Genomic DNA, 10000 nt, shown 5'->3' with positions numbered 1-10000 from the left:
TCTCTACATGATGTATCTGTATCAGATGTAATTCTACATGATCTATCTGTATCTGATGTATCATATGTATCTGTGTCTCTACATGATGTATCTGTATCAGATGTATCAGATGTATCTCTACATGATGTATCTGTATCTGTATCAGATATATCTGTGTCTCTACATGATGTATCTGTATCAGATGTAATTCTACATGATCTATCTGTATCTGATGTATCATATGTGTCTGTCTCTCTACATGATGTATCTGTATCAGATGTATCTGTATCAGATGTATCTGTGTCTCTACATGATGTATCTGTATCAGATGTGTCTCTAAATGATGTATCTGTATCAGATGTATCTGTATCAGATGTATCTGTGTCTCTAAATGATGTATCTGTATCAGATGTGTCTCTAAATGATGTATCTGTATCAGATGTATCTGTATCAGATGTATCTCTAAATGATGTATCTGTATCAGATGTATCTCTACATGATGTATCTGTATCTGAATCAGATGTGTCTCTACATGTCACCACTGCCTCATCTTGTTCCACAATATAATACAGTTGAAGTCTGAAGTTTACATACACCTCAGCCAAATACATTTAAACTCATTTTTTTTCACAATTCCTGACATTTATAATCCTAGTAAAAATTGCCTGTCTTAGGTCAGTTAGGATCACCACTTTATTTTAAGAATGTGAAATGTTACATTACCAGTGGGTCAGAAGTTTACATACACTCAATTAATATTTGGCAGCATTGCCTTTAAATTGTTTAACTTGGGTCAAACGTTTCGGGTGGCCTTCCACAAGCTTCCCACAATACGTTGGGTGAATTTTGGCCCATTCCTCCTGACAGAGCTGGTGTAACTAAGACAGGTTTGTAGGCCTCCTTGCTAGCACACGCTTTTCCAGTTCTCGGATTGAGGTCAGGGCCTTGTGATGGCCACTCCAATACCTTGACTTTGTTGTCCTTAAGCCATTTTGCCACAACTTTGGAAGTTTGCTTGGGGTCATTGTTCATTTGGAAGACACATTTGCCACCAAGCTTTAACTTCCTGACTGATGTCTTGGTGTTGCTTCAATATATCCACGTAATTTTCCCTCCTTGTGATGCCATCTATTTTGTGAAGTGCACCAGACCCTCCTGCAGCAAAGCACCCCCACAACATGATGCTGCCACCCTCGTCCTTCACGGTTGGGATGGTGTTCTTCGGCTTGCAAGCCTCGCCCTTTTTCCTCCAAACATAACGATGGTCATTATGGCCAAACAGTTTTTTTTGTTTTTTTCAGACCAGAGGACATTTCTCCAAAAATAATGATCTTTGTCCCCATGTGCAGTTGCAAACCGTAGTCTGGCTTTTTTTATGGCGGTTTTGGAGCAGTGGCTTCTTCCTTGCTGAGCAGCCTTTCAGGTTATGTTGATATAGGACTCGTTTTACTGTGGATATAGATACTTTTGTACCTGTTTCCTTCTGCATCTTCACAAGGTCCTTCGCTGTTGTTCTGGGATTGATTTGCACTTTTCGCTCCAAAGTACGTTCCTCTCTAGGAGACAGAACCCGTCTCCTTCCTGAGTGGTATGACGGCTGCGTGGTCCCATGGTGTTTATACTTGCGTACTATTGTTTGTACAGATGAACATGGTACCTTCAGGCATTTGGAAATGGCTACCAAGGATGAACCAGACTTGTGGAGGTCTACAATTTTTGTTCTGAGGTCTTCAATGACCTTGAAATACATCCACAGGTAGACCTCCAATTGACTCAAATGATGTCAATTAGCCTATCAAAAGCTTCTAAAGCTATGACATGTCATTTTCTGGAATTTTCCAAGCTGTTTAAAGGCACAGTAAATTTAGTGTATGTAAACTTCTGAACCACTGGAGTTGTGATACAGTGAATTATAAGTGAAATAATCTTGTCTGTAAACAATTGTTGGGAAAAATTACTTGTGTCATGCACAAAGCAGATGTCCTAACCGACTTGCCAAAACTATAGTTTGTTAATTAACAAGAAATTTGTGGAGTGGTTGAAAATCTAGTTTTAATGACTCCAACATAAGTGTATGTACATTTCTGACATCAACTGTATAATGGTGTACATAGAGAGGTTATATACACTATGACCCTGGTTCTATCCCCGGCTGTATCCTAGCACCACTCTGCCAGGGCTCCCACTTCTTCCCTTTCGTCGTTGTTGGTAATCAGGCTGTTGTGTGGTGAGAAAACTTGATGACTGAGTTGGAGTCGTGCGTGGCCACGCACTCATGGATGAACAGGGAGTACAGGATGGGGCTGAGCATGCACCCTTGTTCTGTTGTTGCCTACCTTCCCCACCTGGGGTCGGCCCGTCAGGAAGTCTAGGACCCAGTTGCACAGGGAGATGTTCAGAACCATGGCCCTGAGCTATGTGATGAGCTTGGAGGACACTATGACTGGTTCGATCCCCGGCTGTATCACAACTGGCCGTGATCGAGAGTCCTATAGGGTGTTGCAGATTGGCCCAGTATCAACCTGGTTTGGCTAGTGCAGACCGTCATGGAAAATAAGAATTTGTTCTTAACTGACATGCCACATTAAATAAAGGTTCCTAAAAACTAAACTTAAAAAAAAAAACTTTATTGGGTGCAGGAACAATGGTGAACATCTTGAAGCAAGTGGGGACAGCAGACTGGAATAGGGAGATTGAATATGTCCAGAAACACTCCAGCCAGCTGGTCTGCACATGCTCTGAGGACTTGGCTAGGGATACCGTCTGGGCCGGCAGCCTTGCAAGGGTTAACACACCTAAATGACTTACTCACATCGGTCACGGAGAAGGAGAGCACACAGTCCTCTTGAGCTGAGGGGGCCCACATTGGTGGCACAAAGTTGTTTTCCTCGGAGCGAGTGAAGAAGGTGTTCAGCTTATCTGGGAGCGGGGTATCTGTGTCCACTGTGTGGCTTTCCCATTATATTCCATGATTGTATGACTTCCCAGCCACCTACGTCTCGGATGTGAATTGCGTCTCCATTGAATTACGAGTCCACTTTGTCCCTGTACTGTTGTTCCGCTTCTCTGATTACATAAGTCATAGCTGGTTTGTTTGTACACGTTTATGTTCCCAGTCACATTGCCATGCTTAATTGCTGTGGTTTGCGCTTTCAGTTTCGCGTGAATGCTGCCATCTATCCATGGACCTTGGTTTGAATAAGTTCTAATCGTCACAGTGGGAACAACATCCTATATGCACTTCCTGATGAACACAGTCACCCAGTCAGCGTATACATCGATACAGTTCTCAGAGGAAACTCAGAACATTTGCCAGTCTGCGTGTTCAAAACAATCTTGAAGTATAGATTTCGATTGATCAGACATTGACCACTGGAGCTTCCTGTTTAAATGTCTGTCTATAGGTGGGGAAGAGAGGAATTGAGGTGTGATCTGATTTTCCGAAGGAGGGCCTTGTAGCCATGATCCAGGATTCGTGATGTGTGTAGCCAATGTGTTGATAGAATTTCAGGAAAACTTTCCTGAGGATTCCTTTATTAAAGTCCCCAGCTGCAGTAAATCCTCGTGTGGTTTCAGGTTTGCACATAGTTCAGTGTAGTTCCTTGAGAGCTACTGCAATGTCGGCTTGGGTGGGGAATGTACACGCAGTGACGACGACAGAAAAACATTCTCTCTGGAGGTAATGCAGCGTAGTTTTTGTCACGAGTATAAAAGGACTTGAGTTCCTTTACATTGCCACAATCACACCATGAAACAAAAACCTCCGCCTTTCTTTTTGCTGGACCGTTCTTTCTTTATGTCCGCGTGATGGACAGAGTACCCCAGTGGCTGAATGAACGTGGACAATATATCTGGGCGAAAGCCATGATTCCTTAAAATGTTTGTTACAGTCCCTGATGTCTCTCTGGAAGGAGATCCTCTCCCTGAGCTCATCTACTTTATTGTCCTGGGACTGAACGTTAAGGAGTAATATACTCGGAACCAGTGGATGGTATGCATGTCGCCTGAGTCTGACTAGGGCCCCACTTCTTCTTCATCTTCCCCGACATTAGTGCTTTGGTGCAGCCCCCTGGATGAATAGAGCTGCCTCGGGAAGTTCTAACAAAAGATCCCGGGTCAGGGATAATCGGATTCCTGCTCGATTTTTTCTGATCTAATGTACAAAAGTTATTTTCGGCTGTAGGTAATAACAAAAGAAACTTCCTGAGCAAATAATTTAAGAAACAAACACCAAAATCAATGAAATACTGCCGAGCTAGAAACAGGGTGACCATGGATAGAGGCTTAGCGATGACGTTATCAGAGGATCCATGTGAAGCCCATTCTGTTATCATATGTAAGCTGGAACATATTATGACCATATGATTCAATAGAAGTGTCGGTTTTTGTTTATGTTGGCTGGGACAGAGGGCCATTGTCAGCTAATTCACAGACATTTAGAAGGTACAGAGGGCCATTGTCAGCTAATTCACAGACATTTAGAAGGTAACGAGGGCCATTGTAAGCTAATTCATAGACATTTAGAAGGTACAGAGGGCCATTGTAAGCTAATTAACAGACATTTAGAAAGTAACGAGCGCTAACGACCATTATACCACATAGACACAACACCAACGAAGGTTTGGACCTTGCGTGAATCGACATGCTGCAAAGCAAACTATCTTTTGGAATACAAAGAAATCCCACAGAAATGTACACCAGTCCTCTCTGTTCAAACCGAGTCCAAAACTAGTGTAGTGTGGTTGTGTTTAGTAGGCTTGTTACATGGTCATCTGTACTTTGTACTAGATGTAAGTTGTTCAATGAGTCTGGGTCAAGGTCTGTGTTAACAGGCCTTGGTGTCCCTAGTTGATACTGTATCTAAAGGGACATTTAACTAGGCAGTTTTTTAAGGGGCATTGTGAGGCCCTTCCTAAAATAGCTCCAGACGCAGACAGCCTCCCAGCTACCTCGCTCCGGCCTGTCTCTACCATTCAGTCACATCACATAACACACAGGCTGTGTGTGTGTATATGTGTGTGTGTGTGTGTGTGTGTGTGTGTGTGTGTGTGTGTGTGTGTGTGTGTGTGTGTGTGTGTGTGTGTGTGTGTGTGTGTGTGTGTGTGTGTGTGTGTGTGTGTGTGTGTGTGTGTGTGTGTGTGCGTAAAGCCCTGTATTGTACCAGAGACATCATTCACTACCACTGGAAGTGAGCTAAGCGACCCTGTCTACAGATATAACTTGCCTTAGCAAACAGTCACTTTCACTGAGCTAATTTAGACTAATTAGCCAAGTAAACACCTTCATGTTAATGACAATTCACCCTTTAACAATGACAAAGAGATCATGGACTGTCAAAACACAAAAAACTGAGTCCAGACATCCAAGACCACAACAACCAGGTGAGTATAGACATCTAAGACCACACCAACCAGGTGAGTCCAAACATCCAAGACCACGACAACCAGGTGAGTCCAGACACAACCAGGTGAGTCCAGACATCCAAGACCACACCAACCAGGTGAGTCCAGACATCCAAGACCACAACAACCAGGTGAGTCTAGACATCTAAGACCACACCAACCAGGTGAGTCTAGACATCTAAGACCACACCAACCAGGTGAGTCTAGACATCTAAGACCACACCAACCAGGTTAGTCCAGACATCTAAGACCACACCAACCAGGTGAGTCCAGACATCTAAGACCACACCAACCAGGTGAGTCCAGACATCTAAGACCACACCAACCAGGTGAGTCCAGACATCTAAGACCACACCACCCAGGTGAGTCCAGACATCTAAGACCACACCAACCAGGTGAGTCTAGACATCTAAGACCACACCAACCAGGTGAGTCCAGACATCTAAGACCACACCAACCAGGTGAGTCCAGACATCTAAGACCACACCAACCAGGTGAGTCTAGACATCTAAGACCACACCAACCAGGTGAGTCCAAACATCCAAGACCACGACAACCAGGTGAGTCCAGACACAACCAGGTGAGTCCAGACATCCAAGACCACACCAACCAGGTGAGTCCAGACATCCAAGACCACAACAACCAGGTGAGTCTAGACATCTAAGACCACACCAACCAGGTGAGTCTAGACATCTAAGACCACACCAACCAGGTGAGTCCAGACATCCAAGACCACAACAACCAGGTGAGTCCAGACACAACCAGGTGAGTCCAGACATCCAAGACCACACCATCCAGGTGAGTCTAGACATCTAAGACCACACCAACCAGGTGAGTCTAGACATCTAAGACCACACCAACCAGGTGAGTCTAGACATCTAAGACCACACCAACCAGGTGAGTCTAGACATCTAAGACCACACCAACCAGGTTAGTCCAGACATCTAAGACCACACCAACCAGGTGAGTCCAGACATCTAAGACCACACCAACCAGGTGAGTCCAGACATCTAAGACCACACCACCCAGGTGAGTCCAGACATCTAAGACCACACCAACCAGGTGAGTCTAGACATCTAAGACCACACCAACCAGGTGAGTCCAGACATCTAAGACCACACCAACCAGGTGAGTCCAGATATCTAAGACCACACCAACCAGGTGAGTCCAGACATCTAAGACCAAACCAACCAGGTGAGTCCAGACATATAAGACCACACCAACCAGGTGAGACCAGACATCTAAGACCACACCAACCAGGTGAGTCTAGACATCTAAGACCACACCAACAAGGTGAGTCCAGTAATCTAAGACCACACCAACCAGGTGAGTCCAGACATCTAAGACCACACCAACCAGGTGAGTCCAGACATCTAAGACCACACCAACCAGGTGAGTCTAGACATCTAAGACCACACCAACCAGGTGAGTCCAGTAATCTAAGACCACACCAACCAGGTGAGTCCAGACATCTAAGACCACACCAACCATGTGAGTCCAGACATCCAATACCACACCAGCCAGGTGAGTCCAGACATCTAAGACCACACCAACCAGGTGAGTCCAGACATCTAAGACCACACCACCCAGGTGAGTCCAGACATCTAAGACCACACCAACCAGGTGAGTCTAGACATCTAAGACCACACCAACCAGGTGAGTCCAGACATCTAAGACCACACCAACCAGGTGAGTCCAGATATCTAAGACCACACCAACCAGGTGAGTCCAGACATCTAAGACCAAACCAACCAGGTGAGTCCAGACATCAAAGACCACACCAACCAGGTGAGTCCAGACATCTAAGACCACACCAACCAGGTGAGTCTAGACATCTAAGACCACACCAACAAGGTGAGTCCAGTAATCTAAGACCACACCAACCAGGTGAGTCCAGACATCTAAGACCACACCAACCAGGTGAGTCCAGACATCTAAGACCACACCAACCAGGTGAGTCTAGACATCTAAGACCACACCAACCAGGTGAGTCCAGTAATCTAAGACCACACCAACCAGGTGAGTCCAGACATCTAAGACCACACCAACCATGTGAGTCCAGACATCCAATACCACACCAGCCAGGTGAGTCCAGACATCTAAGACCACACCAACCAGGTGAGTCCAGACATCTAAGACCACACCAACCAGGTGAGTCTAGACATCTAAGACCACAACAACCAGGTGAGTCCAGACACAACCAGGTGAGTCCAGACATCCAAGACCACACCAACCAGGTGAGTCCAGACATCCAAGACCACACCAACCAGGTGAGTCCAGACATCCAAGACCACACCAACCAGGTGAGTCCAGACATCCAAGACCACACCAACCAGGTGAGTCCAGACATCTAAGACCACACCAACCAGGTGAGTCCAGACATCTAAGACCACACCAACCAGGTGAGTCCAGACATCCAAGACCACACCAACCAGGTGAGTCCAGACATCCAAGACCACAACATCCAGGTGTAGTTTCACATCAGTATCCAATGGTAATGTGACAAAAAATTAAACTTCAATACCATGCCCCTTTTATGATAGATGCTCACAACAAATAGTCATACCCCAGGGCGAACTTTAGCAACCCTCTACACACCACAGAGACAATGACATTGCGTAGGATGACAATAACCCAGTTTCACCATGGATCCCATGCTATCACATTTCACTTCCCATCAGCACTGCATCCTAAATCGTGAAGATGTAGCCGGTCCTCTCTTCAGTCCTACACATAAAAAAAATAGGAAGTTCTAACACTGATATAAAACTACAGGAACATGGTGCTACGTATGACTGCTTCCTGTCTGCGGTGTGCTACTTCCTGTGTCCTAGAGTAACATCCGGGCTGCTTCCTATTAGACATAAAATACTCCACTGATAAGAAACACATTTGTCCTGACAGGAGGACGACATCAGCAAATCCCTCATCATTTTTTTTGTACTGAAATTGTCATGGAATTACAGACGTTTTTGACTACAGAAATTATACTGAACAAAAATATAAATGCAATAAATGCAACAATTTAAAAGATTTTACTGAGTTACAAGTTGATATAAGGAAATCAGTGAGGTAATAATAGGAGATAAAGGGAGATAAAGAGAGACAAAGAGTGATAATGGGAGATAAAGGGTGATAACGGGAGAAAAAGATTGATAGGGGGATAAAGGGAGATTCAGGGTGATAAAGGAAGATAAGGGGAGATAAAGATTGATAGGGGGATAAAGGGAGATTCGGGGTGATAAAGGGAGATAAAGATTGATAGGGGGATAAAGGGGGATTCAGGGTGATATAGGGAGATAAAGGTAGATAGAGGGTGATAAAGGAAGATTAAGTGTGATAACTGGTGATAATGGATGATAAAGGGAGATAAAGGGTGATAATGGGAGATAAAGGTAGATAGAGGGTGATAAAGGAAGATTAAGTGTGATAACGGGTGATAGGGGGATAAAGGGAGATACAGGGTGACGAGGGTGAGAAGCAGTATTTAGGGAGAAAGGGGGAGATGAGAGGAGCTGAAAGAAGAGACAGACCCATGTGTGCACGTGTGTGTGTGTCCGTGCACGCGTGTGTGTGTCCGTGCACGCCTGTGCTTCTGTGTTCCACTAGGACAGTGGAGGCCCACTGTCATAGTGCAGCTGGAGCATTAGTGGGTCAGTGTGCCATCAACAGCCCATTCATCACTATTCTACACACACCATCTCTCTCTCTCTCTCTCTCTGTCTCTCTTTCTCTCTCTCTCTCTCTCTGTCTCTCTCTCTCTCCCTCTCTCCCTCTCTCTCTCTCTTTCTGCCTCTGTCTCTCTGAGTCATCAATCCCTCAGTCCTTCTCTGAGTCACCATACATGTTGCCCTCTAATTTCCTCTTTCATTGACCCTAATCTCTGGTCCCTTCCCCCGGGTTCTCTTGCTCCTTCCCTATTGAGTAAGAATTCAGAATATCCCTGCTTGCACTGCAATATTGGGTAATATTGAGGATTTATTTTCTGTTGAGTATAGAAAATCCAACAGTACTTTTGAAGCATCTCAATGTCCTTTATCTGAGAAGTGACAACTACAAAGAACTAAGACAAATGTATGTATCCCCCCCTCAAATCAAATCAAATCAAATTTTATTTGTCACATACACATGGTTAGCAGATGTTAATGCGAGTGTAGCGAAATGCTTGTGCTTCTAGTTCCGACAATGCAGTAATAACAAGTAATCTAACTAACAATTCCAAAACTACTGTCTTGTACACAGTGTAAGGGGATAAAGAATATGTACATAAGGATATATGAATGAGTGATGGTACAGAGCAGCATAGGCAAGATACAGTAGATGGTATCGGGTACAGTATGTACAAATGAGATGAGTATGTAAACAAAGTGGCATAGTATAGTATAAAGTGGCTAGTGATACATGTATTACATAAGGATACCGTCGATGATATAGAGTACAGTATATACGTATGCGTATGAGATGAATAATGTAGGGTAAGTAACTCCTCCTCAGGTTAAGGAAGGAGAGGGAGGGAGGGAGGGAGGGAGGGAGGGAGGGAGGGAGGGAGGGAGGGAGGGAGGGGTGAAGGGGTGTTTGCAGAACTGTTTATTTTAGTGTTCTCACGTGCACGCACGCAC

This window comes from Oncorhynchus clarkii, chromosome 32 (assembly GCF_045791955.1).
Source record: "Oncorhynchus clarkii lewisi isolate Uvic-CL-2024 chromosome 32, UVic_Ocla_1.0, whole genome shotgun sequence".
Classification (NCBI taxonomy): domain Eukaryota; kingdom Metazoa; phylum Chordata; class Actinopteri; order Salmoniformes; family Salmonidae; genus Oncorhynchus; species Oncorhynchus clarkii.
The sequence above is the reverse complement of the archived record's forward strand: the minus strand, read 5'-3'. Positions refer to the sequence as shown.